The sequence below is a fragment of the Malaclemys terrapin genome, chromosome 7, assembly GCF_027887155.1.
Source record: "Malaclemys terrapin pileata isolate rMalTer1 chromosome 7, rMalTer1.hap1, whole genome shotgun sequence".
NCBI classification, from domain to species: Eukaryota; Metazoa; Chordata; order Testudines; family Emydidae; genus Malaclemys; species Malaclemys terrapin.
The window spans coordinates 19656979-19682007 of NC_071511.1; the positions used below are offsets into that span (position 1 = coordinate 19656979).

General features: G+C 42.8%; 1 long non-coding RNA gene across 1 annotated transcript; it reads right to left on the reverse strand.

Moving 5' to 3' along the window:
- Window positions 1-11143: 11143 nt before the first annotated feature.
- On the reverse strand, window positions 11144-24717 carry LOC128841303 (uncharacterized). The gene is made up of 3 exons (XR_008445796.1): window positions 24687-24717; window positions 17259-17336; window positions 11144-11217 (listed from the first exon to the last, which is right to left on the reverse strand). It is a non-coding gene; the product is annotated as an uncharacterized LOC128841303 (long non-coding RNA).
- Between the last annotated feature and the right edge of the window lie 312 nt (window positions 24718-25029).

Here is a 25029-nt window from a genome sequence, read left to right on the forward strand (position 1 = left end):
AACAGCCATATTTTGACTTTACCTGCCAAGTGCGTGCGCTCTCTCCCTCATATCCCTGATCTAGTCACAGGGTGAAGTGCCACACACAGGAACTTACACTGCTTGAATTACAGTATACATGATTTCCAATATTTAAGAATGAAATGCTATGTTGGAGTAATGATCATCCCCTAAGTGAATCAGACATATTGTTATCCACTAAAAATTTCAGTGAATCCCTATTGTGTGCAGCATAAGAGGAAAAAGAGTAATTTAAAGGGGCACTGGCAACTTGAAATGTAGTCAATTTCAAAAGTATGGGGTATGTTCCTTATTGTCTCTCTTCCTGAGTCTATCTGCCAATTTGGGAGGTTTACATTTTTTTTCCTATTTAAAAAATGATTTATCTCTTCTCTTTTGTTGCATGAGACCTTGTAGTCCTTTTGGGTGATATTCCTACAACAACTACATAACAGAAGGTGGTGGTGGTGGTTGTTGTTTAGTTGATTGTAACGCTTCAGAAAAATTCCTAGTTCTATCATATATTGATCACCAAATCCCTGATCCTGTAGTGGGCTCTGTTAGGGTGGAACACTGGGCCTGAATCAAGCCCCATTAACTTAATTGCTTCAATGGGGATCTTTGTGCATCCCTGGAGCCCCACTGTGGCCATGAAGTAATGGGATTCAGTGCAGGTGAAAGCATCTGAATTCACAGAACTCGATTTGGGCCTAAACCAGAATATTGGTTTTAGTGGATTAGGCATTCGTTTTGCAGTACCTACACTTGTCTGCAACAAGAAAAGAAGACTATCTATACCCCTACAGCAGTCAATATGCGAGTGACAATGAGAAATAAGTGAGATTTAAAATGTCTCATTGAATCAGACTACAACAACCTTTATCACAGTGGTTCTCAACCAGGGATACATCAGCTCATCTAGATATTTGTCTAGTTTTACAACTGGCTACATAAAAAGTATTAGCAAGTCAGTATGAATTAACATTTCATGCAATGACTTGTTTATATTGCTCTATATACTATACACTGAAATGCAAGTACAATGTTTATATTCCAATTGATTTTTTATCAATTATATGGTAAAAATAAGTCAGCATTTTCAGTAATAGTGTGCTGTGACACTTTAGTATTTTTATGTCCAATTTTGTAAGTAAGTAGTTTAAGTGAGGTGAAAGACAGTACAGACTCCTGAAGGGGGTACTGTACAGTAGTCTGGAAAGGTTCAGAGCCACTGCTTTAATACACAGCTTTAAAATCTGCCTAAGAAATACTCCCATTTTGGATTAACTCCTTCCCTCCCTGAGAGTGAGCTTTTTGGCATATCTGTTCAAATAGCCACAGGACCAGCTCTGCACTTTGTCTTGTTCAGATAGATAAATCAAGTTATATTTCTGTCTGTCTCTCTTTTGGGAGAGAAAGAAAAAACTGAGGTCCCATCTGCTCTTGTCTGCTTGGCCATTAAGGATGCCTTTCGTGTAAGACTGGGGGTTGTCCACTGGTACTTATGGATGCTCAACATCTGTCAGGAATCGGGCTGTTTTTAAAGGTTGGCAATACTGTACAACCTAAATTAGTGGAATGTCATGAAGGGAGTGGAGTGGGGGGGGGCAGTAGATGGAGAATAAGTTTGAATAATCAAGGTTTTTAGATCACTGAAGGAATTTTCGATGTAATTAGTAATGTTGGGAGACATAAAGTTGTTTCATATGAGAAGGCATTTGGGGTAGTCTAGGTTCTGCTATATATACAGCATTTTATTATTGTATTATTTCCACAAAGTCCAAGTGTCATAGTTGTGGGGAATACAAATATTTTTTTCCTTTTTTGATCCCGTGATTGCCATCCTTGTGGCAAACACATATACAAAGCATGAGCCAAGGCTCTATGGCCAGGGGTTGTAACAAACTTGTTTCCTCTGTGGATCAGCACAGAGGGGAACCTGTAATGCACATTCACCTGTGGATTACAATCTCTCTGAGCTGTGATGAGTAAGGGATCTGATACACAATATATTGGGTATTTAGGGTTCCAGCTATAACCCATGGAAGTCAAATGGGTTCTTTCCATTGACTTAGTGGTTTTTGGATCAGGCCCAGAGTGGACAGACCTAGAAATGGACATAGCAGGAGGAAAGGAAGAACAACTCTGATAGTTCTCAGTTGGCTTGATTCCAATTTCCTTATTTGTGTTGAGTTGCTCCTTACTCCACTCATGTTCCCACTAAAGAAGTGGGACCATTTGTGGCAGTAGATGTTACTCCGTGTGAGTAGAGGAATAGGAATGTGTAAATCTCATTACACTGGAACAGAAAAAAGTAAGATACTAGAACATTGTGGCCTTATGTATGACAGTTGTCATAAAACATTACATCTAGAATTTAATTTTGATGTCTCCAATGTTTGTGTTTGGATCTGGGAATTTGGTTCAGGCCCATATCTATTTAAGTGTATTTAGATGCATTTATGGAAAAAATCAATAAATCATCCTATTTTTAGATACTTGGGGAATTTAATACAGTATGTCTGTATTCTAAGAGATAAGTGAATAAACATGGAATTCTGAAAGAGCAAATTGAATAAAGCTGACTGGACTCACTTATGGTTCATTAACAGAAAACTAAAGTTGCAGGGACAGAAGCAGAAAATTGTGGCCATAATATCTGCAAAGTTGGCCTCCTTCAGGCTATGGGGGAGGAAGAAAAGTGAGCATTGCTGGAAAATAGGGGAAAAAGCAGTTTCTCCCCCCCCCCCCCCTTCTCATTTCAGTAAAATATAACTGCTAAAAATCACACCAGGACATGCATATACATGCACCCTACCCACAGTCAAATTGTTAAAGATAAATTGCCCTTAACCTGAACTGAGTTCAGGTTCTCACTTTTTAGTAACCTATCCATCTCCCCATATCTTTTCTGGAATGGGGAATTCTCCACTTGAGATCCCCTAACTCTTGCAGCACAATGCGTCACTTACATAGAAGTCCTCACGTGGTCTACTTGCAGGTGCCATTCTCATGCAAACTTCTAAGCCTTACATAACTATTTTAGGAAAGGAGCTACAGAAGAACTGTATCCAGGTGAAACTGTAGGAGGAATTTTAGTAGTTACCTAAAATGGAATTTTGGCCAGGACTCCAGTGCTCACACATCTGCTCTTGCAAAAAGTGTAGTGGAATCTTCAATACTGGGAGCGGAAAAGGCCTTGGTTTGCCATCTCTGCAATATGTTGTGGAGCAAGTCAATCAATTTCATTCTTTTATACTGTGTAATTTATGGACTCAAGCTATGAGATAACCATTAGCCAGCATTCCCTTCCTCAATTAACACCAGGAAGACCAACAGGCAGTAATGAAAACTTACGCAGATATGTGATTGAGCTCACAATGGCTGCAGGATTGGTCTGCACACAAGCGCTGTTTTAGGTGTGTGATTCATTGCTCTGTAGTGTGCATTCAGACAGATGATTTAAAAAGCACTCTATAAATGTCAATTCAATAGTCCCATTCTTGCTGTCTAAGAACTGACAAGCTTTTACACATGGTTTCCTCAAGAAGGCTTGATGTTAACCTCAACCTACTGGGGACTGTCTGAGTTTAGTCTCTGGCATACAAGCAATTTATCAAGGGTTTTCACGTGTATATGGTGGTTGTGGGCACCGGGGGGGACTAAAATAAGAACAGCTCTGTGAACTTTTGTGAAGCAAAACCAGATGAACCAGATTAATTTAAAAAAAAAAAGTGATGAATTTTTCAAATTCAATGTAGCTGTCTTCTTCACATTTCTGATAAGAAATTCTATGTTAAGTCTAAATAAACTAGCTTTTATAACCTAAGACTGTTTGATGGCCATGAATCCCTTAGGAATAATTGATTCAGTATGTCTCATTAGTATGCTGTTCATTTTAGCATAAAAGAGGCCTAATTGTGTTTACTTCCACGTAGCTGCATCAACACAGGAGCTTGTTTATTATTTTTGGTGAAGATAATGCTCATAGTGGATCACATTAAAGGAAATTTAAAAATAAAGTCAGTGGGAGCTAAGGAGTTCCAGCACCTTGCAGGATTTGATCCAGAATCCTGCGCGATCTTAAAATGGGCCATATGCAAAGTTAGGATTTTTTTGTATCCACTAAAATTAGAATATGTGGTGTTAAAAAATAAGTTGTAATTTTGATGGATTTTGAGACTGATGCTTATACCATAGCCGCTAGGAACAGTGAAGCCTCAAAATACAATAAAACCTGTCTCTTTTGCATCTTTGTTTTAAAAAAACATGCTTAAGATTCAAGTTATGGACAGGTAACAAACACACACTTTATAAACCCGAGGTCTCTGGTCTGGCACACCACCTTCTCCCACAACATCTCATCTCATGTACCATACACCACTTCTTTTAGGTGAGAAAAATTCCTCATGGAATTTTCAAGCTTTTTTTCCATTCATGTTCAAGTTGCTCTTAGGAAGCAATCTGTGCCACGTCAACATGAACCTTTTAAAAGTGGGTATGACGCTCCAAGGTGCAATCCAGACCAGTGAGGGGCTGTGTCCCCGGTTGCCCTGCAACCTGGGGTACCTCCCTATGCTTTTCTGCTGTACCTCCCACCCTGGGCTCCTCACGATCAGCTTAACAGCATGGAGGTAACACCCTGAGTTCTGTATAGCCACAGCTCTGACTCCAGCAGCCTGTCAACAAACCCCAACTGCACTCTGGCTTCCAGCAGCCTTGGTTACTACTTACAGGGTGAGTCCAAATCACTCCCAGTCCCGGACTTCCTCCCCCCCCCAGGAAGCCTGTGTTTTGCACTGTCCAGCCTTCTGGACAGTGCAGATATTGGGTCCATTGCCCCTTTAAGGAGATCAACATACAACAGTCTGCTACCTTAAAGGAAGTTACCCAAACAATTCACAACACTAGATTAGTTTCAATTAAAGAAAAGTTTATTTAACTACAGAGAGCTAGATTTTAAGTGAATACAAGTAAAGAGGCATTAAAGTCAGAAATGTTTACAAGAAAAAGATGAAAAAACTTAAACTAGCTTTGGTTCAGAGTGAAGGCCATTACCACGTTTTCAGTACATTGCTGACCAAACTCTCAGGTCAGGATCTCCTCCCAAAGTCTTAGTCTTCTTAGGAGACAAAGAGAGATGGGTACGGCGTGATAATTTGGCATATTTTTGCCCCTCACATTTATAGTTCAGTCACCCTTTGAAATGCATTTTCCTGAGAGTGACCCCTAGATAAGAGTAATGAGACATGGGGTGTGGTGGGGGAGAGGTTTTTTGCTGTTTGCTAAGATGCAGATCCGTTTGTTCCTGCCCCCTTCCTTGCCAAAGAATGGCCACTTGATAGGTGACAGTCCATCAGCTTTGACACCTGGCTAGAGGCATCAACTTGTCCTTTGTCTCTGAGAAGCAGTTTACCCACTCCCAGACTTGTCTGGTAAACACACTTCAGTCATGATTTCAGCATAGGTTAATAACTTTGTCTAATGTTGCTAAATATACTTCACCATGACATTAATGACCAAGTTGTTGTTTTTCAAATGATACCTTACAAGGCATATTTTGTACAAGGATTATCACAATAGTGTGCTGGGTATGAATACAGGGGTGCATTTCGTCACAGTGGGGCACAAGAGTTTTCCCACTTTCTACTGACAACCTCTCTATACAACCAAAGGCAACCACAGATCATTTTTAAGAAGGCTTTGTGGTAGTCCCATAGATTAAAGAACATCATGGCACAAATAGAGTTCTAAACAGTATCCCTGATAATGTCACAGCTAACCTGGTGGCTGAACTTTGTGATTTTGTCCTCACCCACAACTATTTCACATTTGGGGACAATATATACCTTCAAGTCAGCGGCACTGCTATGGGTACCCGCATGGCCCCACAATATGCCAACATTTTTATGGCTGACTTAGAACAACGCTTCCTTAGCTCTCGTCCCCTAACGCCCCTACTCTACTTGCGCTACATTGATGACATCTTCATCATCTGGACCCATGGAAAAGAAGCCCTTGAGGAATTTCACCATGATTTCAATAATTTCCATCCCACCATCAACCTCAGCCTAGATCAATCCACACAAGCGGTCCATTTCCTGGACACTACTGTGCTAATAAGCGATGGTCACATCAATACCACCCTATACCGGAAACCTACTGACCGCTACACTTACCTACATGCCTCCAGCTTCCATCCAGGACACACCACACGATCCATTGTCTACAGCCAAGCTCTAAGATATAACCGCATTTGCTCCAATCCCTCGGATAGAGACAAGCACCTACAAGATCTCTATCAAGCATTCTTAAAACTACAATACCCACCTGCTGAAGTGAAAAAACAGATTGACAGAGCCAGACGAGTACCCAGAAGTCACCTCCTACAAGACAGGCCCAACAAAGAAAATAACAGAACACCACTAGCTGTCACCTTCAGCCCCCAACTAAAACCTCTCCAGCGCATCATCAGAGATCTACAACCTATCCTGAAAGATGATCCTTGTCTCTCACAGATCTTGGGAGACAGACCTGTCCTCGCTTACAGACAACCCCCCAACCTAAAGCAAATACTCACCAGCAACCACACATCACTGAACAAAACCACTAACCCAGGAACCTATCCTTGTAACAAACCCCGATGCCAACTCTGTCCACATATCTATTCAAGTGACATCATCATAGGACCTAATCACATCAGCCATACCATCAGGGGCTCGTTCACCTGCACATCTACCAATGTGATCTATGCCATCATGTGCCAGCAATGCCCCTCTGCCATGTACATTGGCCAAACCGGACAGTCTCTACGCAAAAGAATTAATGGACACAAATCTGACATCAGGAATCAAAATACTCAAAAACCAGTGGGAGAACACTTTAACCTGTCTGGTCATTCAGTGACAGACCTGCGGGTGGCTATATTACAACAGAAAAACTTCAAAAACAGACTCCAAAGAGAGACTGCAGAGCTAGAATTGATATGCAAACTAGACACAATTAACTCCGGTTTGAATAAGGACTGGGAATGGCTGAGCCATTACAAACGTTGACTATCTCCCCTTGTAAGTACTCTCACACTTCTTATCACACTGTCTGTACTCGGCTAGCTTGATTATCACTTCAAAAGTTTTTTTTTTTTTTTCCTCTTAATTAATTGGCCTCTCAGAGTTAGTAAGACAACTCCCACCTGTTTATGCTCTCTGTATGTGTGTATATATATCTCCTCATTATATGTTCCATTCTATATGCATCCGAAGAAGTGGGCTGTAGTCCACGAAAGCTTATGCTCTAATAAATTTGTTAGTCTCTAAGGTGCCACAAGTACTCCTGTTCTTCTAACTTGTTCTGTATCTCATGATTCCACGCTAGTTCCTAATCAATATTTTTAGTGAATTTTATGTTGTAGAAACTGCCAAACTGCTACATGTTGCTAATGTGCATTACCCATTACACTGCATTTGAACTAGAAGTGGTCTTCTACTTGTACTGAATACATTTGGGGATGCATTAGGGTAGTCGTTGAAAACCAGAGGTTTTCTAATAAGATGGGCTCTTGAGGCTTGATCCTGCTTCTGTTGAAGTCATTGGGAGTTTTGCCATGGACTTCAGTGGAAGCAGAATTAGACCCTTATTCATATCTGATTGTATTTGGATACATTGCTACCATCATAGCAAAGGGAGAGAAGGAGGAGCAATTGGATTACAAAGTGAAGAATGAGAAGGGCCGCTCAGAGGGGGGCAATTTGCCCCGGGCCCCACAGGGCCCCCACAAGAATATAGTCTTCTATGGTATTGCAACTATCTTTTTTATGGAAGGGGCCCCCGAAATTGCTTTGCCCCAGGCCTCCTGAGTCCTTTGGGCGGCCCTGAGAATGAGGTTCACAACACATCAAAGGAAGGAACTACATTTGATCCCCCAAACCTACAAATCTCTGTGGTTCACCTGAAGTAGAATCTGGAACTCTGGATTGTAGCGTTGTGGTTGTGGTAGTATCAAGAATGTCTCCAATAAAAATTAAGCTGTCCCCTTCACTGGTCAAAACTGCCTCTGCAGATTAGAAGTAAGGTGGGATGGATGTTCATTTAATAAAGGATGTCTCTTGTCTTTTAATAAAAGACATTTTATTTTCAGTTTGATACAATCATCCGTAGATGGACATGGGTTCTGAATGAGAATGACTGTATGTTTATTTATACACTACTAGTTTTGTTGTCTGAGTCTAGGTAGAAACTCAAAACCGCTGTTCAGGAGTAGCACATAAGCACTGTGTGTGTCTGGAACTTCTCCCTGGTAGATAAGTGCCTGCCTGAACCCTTCAGCACTAGGGTAAAGGATGCTGCTATGGAGTCCTTGGGCTTCTTTCTGCTCGTAGACTATTTGGAGAGCGGACAACACAAGTATGTTATAGTTCCCAAGTTGTTTAGTGCTAAATTGAAATGAGCTGTCTTAACTAGCCTTTAACTCTCTAATTTAAAAAAACAAGAACCTCCCCCGCCCTGCATTTTACATACAAGTTTATAATGCACTTAGTTAAGACAACCACAGGGTATGTCCTAAGTTTGTCTATCTCTACATATGAGAGAGGGCAACTTTTTATCCAGAAGGACCCTGAAGCACTTTATAAAATACATAGAAGTGAACTGTATTTCTCCATCACTGCAACGCTGCTAGAAAGCAACAGTTTAACAGCGTGCAACAATTTTGATAGGAAATGAGAATACCATATAGACTAGAAACCAGAGGAGGAATGTAATTCAATTGTAATTTTTCTAGTAAACTTGTGTTGATATCCTTAATCTTTTATTTTTAATATTTTTGGTGGGTTCTTTGGTGAACATGGGAATATTGACCTCTACTTAAAGCACCTAAGCATGTTTTTAAGTCTCATTGGAGTCAAAGGTCCTTAATTTTAAGCCTGGGGTTATGTACACGCTCAAGTGCTTTCATCACCTGGGCCCTGAAGAAGCAGGGGAAAATATCACAGTACACAGCTATATAATTTGTTTTAAAATTAAACACTTTTCACCTCACTGATAAGCATTCTCTAAGCCATTCAAATATTTTGTATCATGTACCCCTTTATTCTGCCATCATCCGTGACTTTTGTACCACAGGAAATAAAGGAACTTTAAGGAACTGCTCAACTTCTTGAAACTTGCCGGTCCATCCGTCCTTCCTCTCTCCAGCCATCTGTTTCTTTTGCTTTGGACAGGTGAAGTTGCTCCATCCCCACAGCAAAATTTGGTCTGGGTGCTTCACAATCAGGTTTTCACATACATCAGAGAATTTTCATGCCTTTGCAAGCACTGATAGAACTGCCTGCACATAAATGTCTAGCCCTATAAATGAAGCTGGATTTCCAATTCCAGCTGCACATCTACAAGCCACTTTACAGACTTGCAGTTCTCTGTCTCTCCTGCACTGGGATGCCAGGCTGGAGGAAAAGCCGCCGCCTTTAGCTGCAGAGAATGCAGCATGGAGGTAAGGCTGGAGAGGAATACTACCGACTAAGTGGAGAGTCTAATGCTTTGTAATCTTGGGGCAGCAATGGGAAAAGAGGATTCAGTGTTGCCTTTTTTTTAATCATCCATGGATGATTCAGCCAACTCCAAATCTCTCTTCCAAAGCCTTTGCCTACTGAGTATTAAAAATATAATTCAGATTGAGCTTTCTTAACAAAAAAAAAAAAAAAAAAATGGGGGCAGCACAACATTTCTTCCAATCAAATTATCTTTCCAAAGAAATCCTTGGTGAAGCCCAATTCCAATCTCTGTTACGCTGGTGTAAATCCAGAGGAACTCGAACTCCTGTTATACCAGTGTCCCTAAAACCAGAACCTGGCTTAAAAATGTAGCGTTACACTGTTGAAGTGTAGATGTTAAGTGGCAGCTACAGGATGATCTCAAATGGCTTGAAACTTTAAAAGATGTTTCTTTCCAAAGATGCTGTTTTCTAACTTCAAAGTTTAAACCCTGTTATTTTACATTCCTCCAGTGACATCCTCAGGGTGATATTACCAGCTGTGTCTATAGCACTGGCACTGCCTGTGACATGATTCTGTTTCTATCCCACTGTGTTTGATAGAATTCTTTTTATACCAGAAGGTTCATGGCAGCATGCCCACAAGGTGGCAGGAATATGGGTCCTATAGAATGTCCCTTGGCCTCTTTCAATGGAACACTATTAGGCATTTACTAGCCCTGGTACAATGCCTCTGAACTGCTATTAGGGCATTAAAAATATAAATAGCTGAGAAGTGATAAATATATATTGAACCTGAAATGGGTACATGGGCAAGATTGCAGTGAACTGAAAAGTAGCAGATTCTGTTCTGGGAATCTGAGCAAACTAGCCTGAGGTTGTCTTTTGCTTTTGAGGCTGGAAATTCCTTTTAAAAATACATGCAGTGCACTTAAAAAAAACCCTCCTTAAAATGTTTTTTCTGTTGCCATGTCAGTTATATCAACAATTGTTGACATGGGCTTTGATAGCTAGTGCATAAGCATTATTCTGCACAATTTCTGCTTAGGGAGGGTTTAGTTCTTGATGCTCAGTAACGAGGAAGTGGACTGGCCTAATTAATCAGACTGTGGCTCCACATTTGTGATGGGATTCCTTGATGCACGGAAGTAATTAAATCAGGGTATTTGCCAGAGAAATACCATGCCCACAGGATTATCTATCTTGCTACCCATGGTAGCAAGCATGGCGAACTGGCAACTATTATTTGGTTCAAGAACTTGCTGTTAACCTGTATATGTTTCTACATTAGAAAACATTTTAGAAATGTAGGACTTTTCATTGTGGATCAAATCATTGGTCAGTCTAGTTTAGGATCATCTCTACATCAGAGGTAAATAGCTGATCACTTAGAAGAACATGCCCCTTTGTCTTCCCCCTTCCCTTCCAACATCCATGCCCCTTGACATTTAAAGTGGCTAGGTATATTGTTTGAGTCTTGATCTGCTCGTTTATTATAGCCTATGTAAACATTTTCTCAATTAGACATTTTATAGCACATTGTGGGAAGGGGGAGGAATTAGGTTTTTTTTTTTTTTTTTTTTTTAGACTCCAAACGTATCAGCTGCTTTAACACCTACTGTTGAGATTATCAAATAAATAAAGTAAAACTTACCTAGAAAAAAGGGGGTTTACCCCTTGTGAAGAAAAAGGGCCAGCTGTAGGCTCAAAGGCTCAGTCCTGGTTTCCATCTGCAGCAACAGCATGGAGGTTAATCACCCCCTTTGGTAACTTGTGCTTTCTCTCAGTACAGTAGATGGCAGTACAGGCCTATTAGATCAGCACAGCACTCTTAGCAGAATTTACTCTACATCAATGAGAACATCTCTACCTTCCCATAGCCCATCCTCTCTCAAACTGCTACATTATGAGAAATAAATGGTGTTGATCTTTTATTTCCATAGTACTATAGAAATAAAATAGTGCTGGAAGTATGGCAAGAGAAGATCTCAAAAATGTGAGAGGGACTAACTGGTTCAGATGATGGGCTACAGTACCTTTACTATAGGTTGCCACTACCAATTCAGCATGGGTCAGTAGGAGCTAAAAGTCATTACCCCTTGGTGGTGCTTTGGTAGCCTATGTGAAATGAGCCAGTGATTGGAAGACAAGTGCTTTACATCTCCAATCACCCCCATAATTGGCAGCAATTGACACCCTTGTCACTATCACAACTGGCACTGGCAGTTTCTGCAGCAAGGCTAACGACCAAAGAGACATGGAGACTGAATTTCTCTCTCCCCCAGGGGTAACCCCACTAGAGCAGAGTTGAGGCACATCAGTGAGACAGTTTGTGGGAAGCGAGCTCTGCTCCTGCCTGAGCTATTCCCTTTCTGTCACTGGATTGGAGCGCTCCAATCTCCAGGACTGTCACTCCAGCACTCAATTGGCTTAAAATAAAAACCCCAGAAGGCACAAAAATGTGTCTGTGTAGCTGGCTGGCAAAGGAAATTCGAAGTAGTAGTATTAATACTCTCCTAGGAATTGAAGTGAGGAACGAAACTGACCCAGGCTCTACGCCCCTGGGGAGCTTACAAGTGTATGTTGCATGCTATCACCGGTCCAATACAGAGGAGCAGAATGAGACAGAATTGTCATATTTCAGAGGGGATGAAAATTACATTGGGTTAAGGTCCATGCTGGATCAATGCCAAGAAATGACTCTACTAAACTAAGGATCCACAAAGACTTTAAAGTCCAATATTCTGCAGAACATCAGAGCAGGATATTATGTGAGTGTCAGTAGAAGGCTGGGGGTAACCTCAGTTCTCTCACTCCATCATAACACTTTGTTTTCACTCCAGTTGCGTTGAGGTATTAGAACATGAAATCACATCATCCTGATTACTGCTTTGCTTCCCATCCCCTCCAGACATACACACCACTTCCAATATGATTTTAGTCATTCTCTTGAGAACTATCTTCAAGCTCCCCCCCCCCTTTTTGAAATGGTTTGATATGTTCATATAAAATTCTAACAATTAGTGAGATACTGAGAGCTAAAATCTATGTCCGAATGAAAGGGGTGCAGAAGTACTGATGGATCAGTGCATATAGTTTCTGGACTAGTACATTTGTCTAACCACTTCTGGACTGGCAATCAGAAAAAGAAAAGTACCTTAGTGGATTGGGGTATAGGTGCCTAAACCCCAGGCTACAGAGTGTCTCTCTCTCTCTCTCACTGGCCTAATGACTATTTACCCACAGTGGAACAGTCAGTGGATGCATGCACATGAGAGAGACTCTGTAGCCTGGTGGTAAGGGCCCCTGCCTGGGAGATAGGAGACCTAGGGTCCAGCCCCCTGAGCCAATCATTCTTGAATTATTTCAGAGTAGCAGTTGTGTTAGTCTGCATCCGCAAAAAGAACAGGAGTACTTGTGGCACCTTAGAGACTAACAAATTTATTAGAGCATAAGCTTATATATAACTTTCAAGTCAGCGGCACTGCTGTGGGTACCCGCATGGCCCCACAGTATGCCAACATTTTTATGGCTGACTTAGGGGATGAGAGCTAAGGAAGCATTGTTCTAACGCCCCTACTCTACTTGCGCTACATTGATGACATCTTCATCATCTGGACCCATGGAAAAGAAGCCATCAAGGAATTCCACCATGATTTTAACAATTTCCATCCCACCATCAACCTCAGCCTAGACCAATCCACACAAGCGGTCCATTTCCTAGACACTACTGTGCTAATAAGCAATGGTCACATAAACACCACCCTATACCGGAAACCTACTGACCACTATACTTACCTACATGCCTCCAGCTTCCATCCAGGACAAACCACACGATCCATTGTCTACTGCCAAGCTCTAAGATACAACCGCATTTGCTCCAATCCCTCAGACAGAGGTAAACATCTACAAGATCTCTATCAAGCATTCTTAAAACTACAATACCCACCTGCTGAAGTGAAAAAACAGATTGACAGAGCCAGAAGAGTACCCAGAAGTCACCTACTACAGGACAGGCCCAACAAAGAAAATAACAGAACGCCACTAGCCGTCACCTTCAGCCCCCAACTAAAACCTCTCCAGCGCATCATCAAAGATCTACAACCTACCCTGAAAGATGATCCCTCACTCTCACAGATTTTGGGAGACAGGCAAGTCCTCGCTTATAGACAGCCTCCCAACCCGAAGCAAATACTCACCAGCAACCGTACACCATACAACATAAACACTAACCCAGGAACCTATCCTTGCAACAAAGCCCGATGCCAACTCTGTCCACATATCTATTCAAGGGACACCATCATAGGACCTAATCACATCAACCACACCATCAGGGGCTCGTTCACCTGCACATCTACCAACGTGATATATGCCATCATGTGCCAGCAATGCCCCTCTGCCATACAAATTGGCCAAACCGGACAGTCTCTACGCAAAAGAATAAATGGACACAAATCTGACATCAGGAATCATAACATTCAAAAACCAGTGGGAGAATACTTCAACCTCTCTAACCACTCAGTGACAGACTTGAAGGTGGCAATTTTGCAACAAAAAAACTTCAAAAATAGACTCCAAAGAGAGACTGCTGAACTTGAATTAATATGCAAATTAGATACAATTAACTTAGGTTTGAACAGAGACTGAGAATGATTGGGTCATTACACTAATTGAATCTATTTTCCCATGTTAAGTATCCTCACACCTTCTATGGGTCATCTTGATTATCACTTCAAAAGTGTTTTTTTTTTTTTCCTCCTGCTGATGATTTAGCTGGGAATTGGTCCTGCTTTGAGCAGGGGGTTGGACTAGATGACCTCTTGAGGTCCCTTCCAACTCTGATATTCTATGATTCTATGATTCTATGATAGCTCATCTCAATTGATTGGCCTCTTACAGTTGGTATGGCTACTTCCACTGTTTCATGTTCTCCGTATGTATAAATATCTTCTTTCTGTGTGTTCCATTCTATGCATCCGATGAAGTAGGTTGTAGCCCATGAAAGCTTATGCTCAAATAAATTTGTTAGTCTCTAAGGTGCCACAAGTACTCCTGTTCTTGAATTAATCATCCACAGTGGAACAGCTTCAACAGAAGCGTCTCTGAGAGCCCCACATCAGTATATCCCACAGGACAGTGGTTAAAGCACTCTCCTGAGAGAGGATTTGAGCAGGGTCTCCCACCTTTCTCCCACTTGGGCAGAAGGGGAAATTAACCCGGCTCTCCCTCATCCCAGGTGAGCACTCGAGCCACTGGGCTAAAAGTTATAAGGTGGGTGGCACCATCTCCTTCTCCTGCCGTTGTGCGCAGATGCCGAAACTCATTTGTACAAGCCATTTCTAAGGCACTTGAGCCCCCTGACTCCAGGAGACAGGTGCCTGTTTGTGGATACCTAGGCAGAGAGAGGTGCCTCCCTGCAGCCCTGGCTCAGGTGCTTATCTCCAAGAGAGGGGTGAGGCTTAAGACACTATTCTCTTGTCAGCATCTCCCATGGCTAGCTTAGGCAGTTCCTTGTCTAGTGCGGTGGCTTTTGTGGATTGCATTCTAAGGCCCCTATCTCTCTCTCTCTGTTCTTTGTATAGGGAGGCTAAGCGCTTAACTCCGGCTTTGGGGATCACGGTGGTGTGCCTGTGATTCTTCTTCAGCGTTGTGACGCCTACGTCCTTTTGTGGATCGGAGACAAAATGTTTTAATATCCGCTGTTAATGGAGGTGGCTGCCTTTATATAAGATGCAAGATCTGACGTTGCTTACTGTGAAGTGTATGGTAAATACACCAATCATTATCACTCCAATAGCTCAGTAGGCAGAGTGGCCAAGGTGTCCATTGTCCTCACCACTGAGTTTTTAATGACGTCTCAGGAAGGAGTCTGTATGTTCTCGGCCTGGCAGGCCTGGCTGTTGTTCGTAAGGAGGCCTAGGAGCTGCTGCGAATTGGGTCACCATGTGGAAGTGTCACAGGCATTAGAATGCTCCCAGAAGATGATCGAGATCCAGCTGAGGAACGTCTTTACTTGCAGGGCTGGCAGCCCAGAGAAACGTGCCAATTGGGAGAGTGGCTCAGCAGGTGTAGAACAGACGTGCTCAGCAAGGGCTTATTCCCCCTCAAGTGAAAATGTTTATAAAGCTGAGATCAAACGAAAAAAATCACGTACTAACGGGAAACTTTCCCAGACTGGGGTTCAGCCAAGTCATAGAGCTGAAGGCCAGAAGGGCCCACCAGATCATCTAGTGTGAACTCCTGTATATCACAAGCTACCAACACCATTCAGCACCTACTCACTAAACCCAACAACCTATGACCTGAGTGTGGAGTGCTGACTTCTCATATGCAATGCCCCTCGCTTTTGCAATTAGCTGATTTATGGAACTTCCCCTGAGCACCTGTCCAAAGAGAAGCTGAGTTGAGGTGAAACCCTTACGTACTAGGTAGCCGTTAATGCTGCTGAACCTTGTAAAAATCTGCATCGCTGGAGGGAATGCTGTATAATTGTACAGGGAGCTTGACAACTGTGGTAAACCCATTTTTAGTTGTATGTTTTACAATGGATATATTTGCACCCATCAGCAAGGGCCAAATGTGGACTGGTGTAAGCAGGTGCAACTTCTTTCCTGTCCCCATGTCTGAATGTGAGGTTGAAAGTGGATGGGGGAGAGAGAGAAGGAGATAGGAGGAGTTAATAGACAAGAAGGAAGGAAAAGAAGGGGGATATTGAAAGGATTGCGTGAGGAAGATGTCGACTGGCAACCTTGTGACTGTTCCAAACAGAAAAACAACTGGACCAGTAGCTGTTGTCCCCTACATTATATAATTACAAGCAAACGTTAATGGTGTTAAGCAATTGTGTCAGCAACTAGTGCTTCAAGCGCTTTGCTGACTACTTGGAATAGGAGACTTTATAGACTAACATGGTCAGTCACCTCAGTGTATTGAATTACTAGAATCTGCCTCAGCAGACCTGAAATCAATACACAGCAGCTGCATTGGAGCTGTGTGCACAACACTATTATAAACAATACAGTATTAGCAGGAAAAAAGACAGTCCTCTCTGGCTTGCTTAAACACTGATGTTTTCGAGTAAGCATTGACCAAGACACAGGCTCCTCTGGCTTTGCCTTGCTCTCCGCCATAGTCCTACAGGCCCATAACCTTTAGTGTCAGTGAATAATTGGAAGTAAGACGTGTGGAACTTCTGCAATGCTGTACTGCAGTCGTCAGCTGTCGGGGGACAAGATTACATTGAAGTGGGAAACAGCATTGCAGAACAAATCCTGTTAAGACTCTCTAATAGATCCCAGGGTGTTATCCTGTTGGAATGGCTCAGCAGAATCCAAACAGCTCTGCTGCTGTAAGGTCTGTAGTGTAGACATAGCATGTCTGTAGACATGTTTGAAGACCCCATCAGCCCTGGCCACAAGTGTTGATCGACTACAGACAGGCCGTGTGATAATGAGAAGAGGCTGAGCTGACAGAGTGTTTTTCAGAAATAAGCAAAGATATCTGTGTGTGGTTGGTTGGTTAAAAACAACAACAAAAACAAATCAACCCACTCTGACTTTCACTCTGTTTTGACCCTGGCTGGCAGGCAGCCTTCTTGCTTCAACAACAAGAACCTTTTTGGGTCCTTATCTTGCAAGACCCTCATGGTATGGACACACTGGAGAGTACCCATGAACTGATCTTAGCCCTTTGCTGCTCATGCTATAGTTCTCCTGTACAGCGGGGATGGTGCTGTGTGTGTGTGTGTGTGTGTGTGTGTGAAATAACTTACCTCTTGCTGAAGGCAACTTAACTGTTGCTGTGCCCTCTGGAAACACAGCAGGCAAATGGACATGTTTCCACTTCCATCCTGTAGGAACAAAGGGTGATGATGATTATATCCTGATTCAATTGCTTGGGGACACATTTCTTGAACCCATAGTGGTTTCCTATGGTTTGTTGTGGGTGCTTGTGAACAAAGCTTATACTTGTGCATAAACTCTCGGTAATGTGAGATGATTCTGTACTTTACACAAGTATCTTGGATGGATAAGGTTTTCTCAGCCACAGTTGAAAGGCACAAAATGTAGATTTGGTTTAGAGGGGGGGGGGGGGAAAAAAAGCTTCAATAGGAATGTCTTCATGAAACTACTCTTTAAAATTCCAGCGAACCCCGTATGCATTCCCCAGCAGTGTTTGCAACCCAAGCATTGCAGCAGTGTGATTGTGTATGAGAACCTAACAATGAAACATAGGCTTTGTCTACACTTAAAACTTACACCAGCATAGCTCTGTTGGTCAGGGGTGTGAAAAAGCCTCACTCCCTACCGACACAGCTATGCCAACAAAACCCCCAGTGTAGATGCAGCTATGTTGACAGAAGACTCAGGGAGGCAGTGTTCCTACACTGGCAGCAAAGCTCCCTCACTTGGGGTAAACTGCCTCTATACTGGGGGGCTCCGCCGGTACAGGGTCCGCAGCATAGACATAGCCCCACTCTACACATATGTGAAACTGACTAGTGTATTATTGTCCATGCTGAGTGAAGTGCAAAATGTAAATAACCTGCACCAGTAAATAAATTTTGTATCAATCTTGCATGTTGTCAGTAACAAAATGAAGGTGATTTGATATTTACAGTGATTTTTAGCTGGTAGTATTACCTTTCAAGGTATGTGATTTACACAGCAAATGTGAATCACTGCTTTAGATGAACCAGTTGGTTTTTTCAAGGCACAGCCCCACATAGGAGGGAGTTGTAACAATAGCCACTGAAATAAATTGATTCTGACCCCCTGTTCTGTAACAAGGGTATTAACCTTTTGTAACCATGACCCTTTAACATATACACAGAATTTATTCTGAGACAAGCCTTGGAAGGTTTTGACAAAGAGGAAGGAGCTGGGAATTCCACTGTGGTGCCTCTTACCTGACCTCATATATGCTGATGACATAATACTCTTTGCTACCACCACTGATGCAATGCAACAAATGTTGTAGTCTTTGAAAACAGTTAGTGAGGAATATGGACTATTTCTGAATGCGACAAAACAAAATGCATGTATGGTGACATGACTAACAAAAATGAGATGCATGCAGACATTGCGATTAATGGACAAGCTGTAGAGGCAGTAAATTAATTTAATTATCTGGATCATATATATCCAATCAAGGAGGCTGGGTTCCAAAGAAATCAGAAGTAGTAGGGATGACTTCTCAGATATGGCCTCCTTTAAGAAAGTGTGTGTGTGTGTGGGGGGGGGAAATGTGGCATCTTGAAATTGGTGAAAAGCCTAATTTTTTTCCATAGTGATTTATGGCTTTGAATCATGGGAAGTTAATGCTGCTGACAAGAAGAAAACTGAAGCTTTTGAAATGTGGTGCTGGTGAAGACTCCTGCATATCTCCTGGACAGAAAAATATATGAATGCTGATGTTTGAAATATTATGGGAGAGAAGCAGACCCTGATGTTGGAGATCAACAGATGCAAACTTTTGTCACATTATGTGTAGAAATAGAAATAACCTTGTGAAAATTTATTATTGAAGGAGTGGTAGAGGATCATTGTAGTAGGGAATGACCAGCAAGGAGATGGACGGATCATTTGCAGATCACTGGAAGGTCAGTTGCTGAGTGCTCGAAGTTAGCAATCATGAAAGCTTCTGAAAATTCTGCTGTGATGTTACCTATATTTGAACTTACTTACTTTTAACAAGGACTCATTTCACGTGGCTGGGGCTGGAAATAAACATTTTCTTAATACAGCAGGGTGGAGGCAGATTGCTGCATGACAAACTTGAGAGATCCTGCTTTACTCAGACACAAAGCTTCCTGGAGTTCTGGGGAACATGACCTAATCCATCACTCTGTAAAGATGCAGGGTGCGCTTCCTCTCCATCCCCACCCAGGGCCAGCCGAACTAGCCAATGAAGGAGTAGCCTCACCTGACTGAGCCTCTCCTGGTGAGATTTTCACTCAAATTTTTCAAATGAGATTGGCTTGGGGGATAACAATCCAAACTCCATGGAGCTTATCTGAAATGAAGCTTTGATTGTGTCCTTCTGTCAGCCTCAGCGCCATGAACTTGGCTATAACTGTCTACGCAGGCCTTCCAGCTGCACAGCACAAGCTCCCAGTGCCATGCACAAAGAACAGCCCTTCTCAGCAAAACAGCTTGTACCACTATGAGGACTTCCTGGCTTTTATGCTGTGTCTTGCGGTCTGCCTTGGTCCTCCTTTAGCAAGGAGGGGAAGCACCAGGCAAGCGTGAAGGCACACGAGGACATATTCAGTACCATCAGCAGCTGACATGAACTAGTCACCAGGTCCCGGTGCATGTCATCCAGGAGAAATCATTTGTCTGACAACAACCCTTGCAGTATGTTGTACCCAGCTGTAGCGTGCACTTACAAGTCAATGCCACCTGTTAGGCTTATGTCAGTGTCATCGCAGTACCCAGGCCGACCTTATTCTTTCAGCTAGGTATTCTAAAAATGCAGCACTGATTCTAGAGGCCATGTGGGCAGAACACTGCTCAAGAGATGTATCCAATCAGCACTTCTCAAAATTTCCATTTGCCTGAAAAATCCCCCTGTGACCAGTTGGTGGTGGTTGCCAGTGAAAGGATAGAACCTTCTATCACCAGGCTGGGGCACTGATTCAGTACTGACTCAGAGGGAAGATTTTTGAGGAAAAGCCAGAATGCAGCAAAAATGTTAGTGGCTCGATAGGTAGCAGTTTCCTATTCTAGCACTGACACATTGATTTTCAGGGGAATAGTGTTACGCTCACATTGGACGCGTTTGCAAATCCCAGCCTAGTAGCATTGGTACTTTAATTGTAATGACTATCGCACCAACAATTGTAAAACTCATAAGGTACTAGTTGAAAATATTGCTCTGCCTCTTGTATCTGTACAGTATTTATTTCCTTGGCACTCAACTGTTTTAAAAGGTAGACACTTGTCATCTTCATGTTCACCCTTTCAAACAGCACATTTCTGAAAACTCTCATTGACTTCAGAGGGAGCAGAGTTGGGCCACCATGGACCATTTTTGAAAATCCTTTCCTAATACTGCACTTTTCCTGTGAATATTTTTGAGCAGCCCATAAATGCTGAATAAGCCTCACAACAGCCCTGTGAGGTAAGTAAGTATTGTACCCAATTAACAGATGGAGAGACTAAGGCACCAAAAGGTTAAGCACTTGCCTCGGGCAGTAGTGGAGCCAGAATATAATGTCACAGTTCAGAACTCCACTTCCATGTTTTAACTACTAGAAAACATTGTCTCCTTTCATTAGCATTTATTTTGGTGTGATACTGGTCTTTCTAACCTTTTTGTTGTCAGCTAGAACATTTGGTGTGCATCTGCAAGTTAGGGTGACGTTCACTGATCAAATTCAGCGAAAGAATGCTGATTTACTGGAGCTCCCCAAGTTATCACGTACTGTTGCACCCAAACTACGGAGGATTGTTAAAAGCAAACTGCTGCACGCTGTCACATTCACTGTAAAGAAGCCAAGAGATTTCTGCATGTCAGATTTCCAGCTGGTGACAAGAGGGGGATTCATCGCTACAGTATAATTCCAGTTATCTGTAGAACTCAGATGTGGATACCCAAAGACCATTTTTGCAGATCACGGCTGCATGCGGATCCAAATTTTATACCCAAAGCACTGCAAATCGGCGGATCATTGTTGCGGATCACAGACTGGATGCAGATCCAAAATTTGTAGGGCTCTAATTATCTGAATCCACAGTGTGTTCCTTTGTAGCACTATGTTAGGTTACAGCCCTTCCATGCATCCGACCGCCTGGTTAGCGAAAAGTTTCCACTCCTCCCCGCCCCCGTACATTTGGATAAACGGGAGTTTACTGTATTGGGGTTGCAGTCTAGCTATTCCTCCAGTAGCAGGTCAGACAAGAAATGTACCCCTCCCCTTCATCATCTGTGATTCCACATAACCACCCCAACCTCTGTAATCTTCGCTGCTGTGCTGCCACTAGTGGATGTGCCAGAGTTTGAGAGATAGCGGTGCGGTTACTGCCAGCTGATGTTCATCATGAAATGTCCGCTAGAACTGGCTATGGTGAAAAAGAGAGGCAAGCTGCACACCTTTGCTTACAGACGATACTAGCTGATTTTCTAAAATATATATCTTCAGTTGCCAGCATCTAGATATATTTCCCACTTGGGGATGATGGATAGCTCCAGCAGTTAGAAATTATTGGCAAAGGGAGCAATGTTTGTGGTAATTCACTGCATCACCATGTTGGGAACTTGGGTTCAGTTCCTGGGCTTGACTGCTTACTGCCTAAGGCTTCAGTCCCGCAACCATTTACGCATGTGCTTAACTTTAGACATGTGAGTAGTCCTATTGAATTCAATAGGATTACTCATGTGAGTAAAATTAAGCATGTGCTTAAATGTTTGCAGGATCAAGGCCTAAGTCTGCAGGAACTGATGATGTCACTCTCTTCTTTGAAAAGAGGGGGACAGTCTTGTGTTTACCACCACTCGCTCCTCAGGCCCATACAGGTGTGACATTCAAAAGGAATCCTCTTCAGCCAGGGGATGGTAGCTGCAGCACTGGTTCCTTGAGAAGGCAGGGGGATTAAAGTGTCTGTGTGTGAAAGTCCTTCACGTTTCACAAGGATGCAGAGGAATGTTGCTAATTGGTTTGGCGGTGGGCTATGTTATCCATCCACCTTATGTTGCCCTTAAAACAATTGGCTTCTACACTACACATTATAAACATTGCTCAGCTCCGAGATCTAACCAAACGATGGTGGGTGAAGTTACTGCTACCTCAGCAGCAATCATGGGTCTCCTAGCTGCAGACTTGGATCACTTGATGATTACCTGTTCTGTTCTTTCCCTCTGGCATTGGCCACTGTCAGAAGACAGGGTACTAGGCTAGATGGACCTTTGGTCTGACCCAGTATGGCTGTTCTTTATGTTCTCTTTTCCCTTTCTTACCCAAAGGGAAAACAAAACTGCAATTCCTTTCTCCTACCTCCCCCCAGCTAAGCTGAAATAGACAGGCACCCTAGGTTACTGTGTCCCCATCGTGCTGCAGCTGTCCCAACCATCCAAAGTGGGCCAGATGGGAGAGCTCTCTGTAACACAAACTGGCTGATCTACTGCACCCTACCTTCTGGGGTCTGAGGGAGAATTTGGTCCATAATCTTATAAGGTTACAACTGCCATTACACACATTAGAATAGCTACCACCGTGAAGGCAGAGATATACATGAAGGCCTACCAGTGCTTGTAAAAGGCCTGACAAAGAACAAAAAGCCTGCCAGTCACTACTAAGAAATGTTGCCCTCAGGAAATTAAAAATGTGAACATCATGGCATACTCAATAAATGTCTCCTTTGTAACTGCATATTCAAGAATGAACAAAACTCTGGCATCCTTAAAAAAATAAAAAATAAATAAATAAATCAGAGGTGGTTTTCAACCATCCCCCAATTTTTTAAATACTTGTGAATAGTCATTACAATTGGAACAAAATATACAAACGTTGGTCCAAGTCATGCAACTTTACATAAGTAGTTTCAAATATGTAGTCCTACTCACATGAGCAAAGTGTTACATACAGGCATGTTAGCAGGATTGGGACATAGGTGCAGAATCAGGGCTTTAGAGACAATTTTTGGATATGTCTTCACTGCAAAGTGAAGGTGTTACTGTAGCACAGGTAAGCACAGCTGGACTGACTTTAATTAAGCAAGCACAGCTGGACTGACTTTAATTAAGCTAGCACAGGTAACAGTAAGAATAAAGACATGGTGACATAGGCTAGCAACAAGACTATGTACCCAGGGTCCCTGATGGACTCATGCTTGGGTTGCTAGCTTGTGTCGCTACATCTTTGCTACTATTGTTTCCTGTGCTAACTTGTTTAAAGCTAGCATGGGTATGCCTACTTGTGCTACAATCACACCTTTGTGGTAAAGACACACACAACATGTCAGATTAAAGGGATACATTCAATTTAGCTATTTATCAAACTTCTTTCCCTATGTTACTAATAACTTCTTAGTTTATGAGGTGAAAGAATTTTGAGTTACTGGTCACTCTTTGTGCTCCTCATTTACTCTTTGAATTTTGTTCAGCTCGGACAGTGAAAATCGACGTTTCACTTTTTGTTTATAGACAGTTTCACTTTCAGGGTTTGAGTTTCAGACATGCTAGGAAATGCTTATGTTCAAAATCAATTATATTAATTAATCATGCAAATATTTCTCTTGGTCTCAGGTTTTCATTATAAAATGTAAATGTTGAACAATATTTAAAGGGATATCATCAACTTAAAATCAGTCTGATTGATTTGTAACCTACCATTGTTACAAGTGATGCCTCAGATTAGAGAAAAAGAGAACAGAAAAATATTTTTCCTTTAAAAGATCTGTTTACATTGTGCATTTGATAACACATGGTAAAAGAGACAGTCCCCTATTGTTTATGTGGGTTTTCACACTGCAGCAGGGGAGAGAAAATAATGGAGAAAAAATAAGAAAATGTGGAGGTAAAGCCAGGAAAATTCGCAAGAGCGAACTAAGAAGCAGGTGTAGTTCCTTTAACTACTTTTAACTCGCTTATTCAGATAGAGTAGATTGCAAGCTGACAGTGTCCATTGAAATGGTTTGATCAGAGAGAAAATACCTAACTAAAATAGCGTGTGATGGGGGTTTGTTTTTTGGTCTGACACCTCTGGAATCGCGGGGGGGCTGAATAATCTGCAACGTGCGCTCTTCGACGACCTGATGACACACACCTGCGATGGGGCTGGGACGGCAGTAGCCTCATTTGTGCTCCGCAGATTGGGTAGCTGGGTATGTTTTCCCTCTCTCAGTTGACAAACAAACCAGGCGATGATACAATTATCAAAGGCAAAACTCAGCGGCATCGCTCCCCATAATCGTGCGAGCTGCGCCTGGTGTAATCAGTTCAGTATAGCCTCTCTGGCAGCGCAGACAGTGGTTTCAGGCCCTCAGTCGCAGCTCCAGTTTAGACACAAATGGTCCATGCGCTTCCCACGGAGAGACCAAAGCGCTCTTTGTCTCTTCCTCCCTCCCCCGGTCCCCCTTGGAATTCTCCGGGGTGCACCCTCCTGCTATGCACAGGGCTCCCCAAATTAACCCCCCTGCACGGGGCAGAGGAAAATCACGCCCAACCCTGGGGGAAAGGCTCATCCGGCTGCTCTTACCTGCTCAGCTGTGGGAAACAGAGTGAGTCGGATACAGCCTGGAGCCGGACTGTACTACCTCGGGCACCTCCTGCCGGGAATCGCAGCCCCGGCGGCACGCAGCGAGGATCTCCCCGCAGGGCAGCCCCCGCCCCCCCGGGGGGACCCGGTAGCAGCTCGTGCGCCCTTAGCCAGAGGCTTCGCGAAGGGAGAAAGGAAATTAACTATTGTGTCGCTCCCCTAGCTTCTCCTGCCACTTAGTACGATCCCCACCCCCACGCTGGGAACCGCAGCTCCCGTGGCTACACTAAGGGCAGTAGAAAGCCACAGTCCCATGCCATGGGCCAGGAGAGGATCGTCTGAA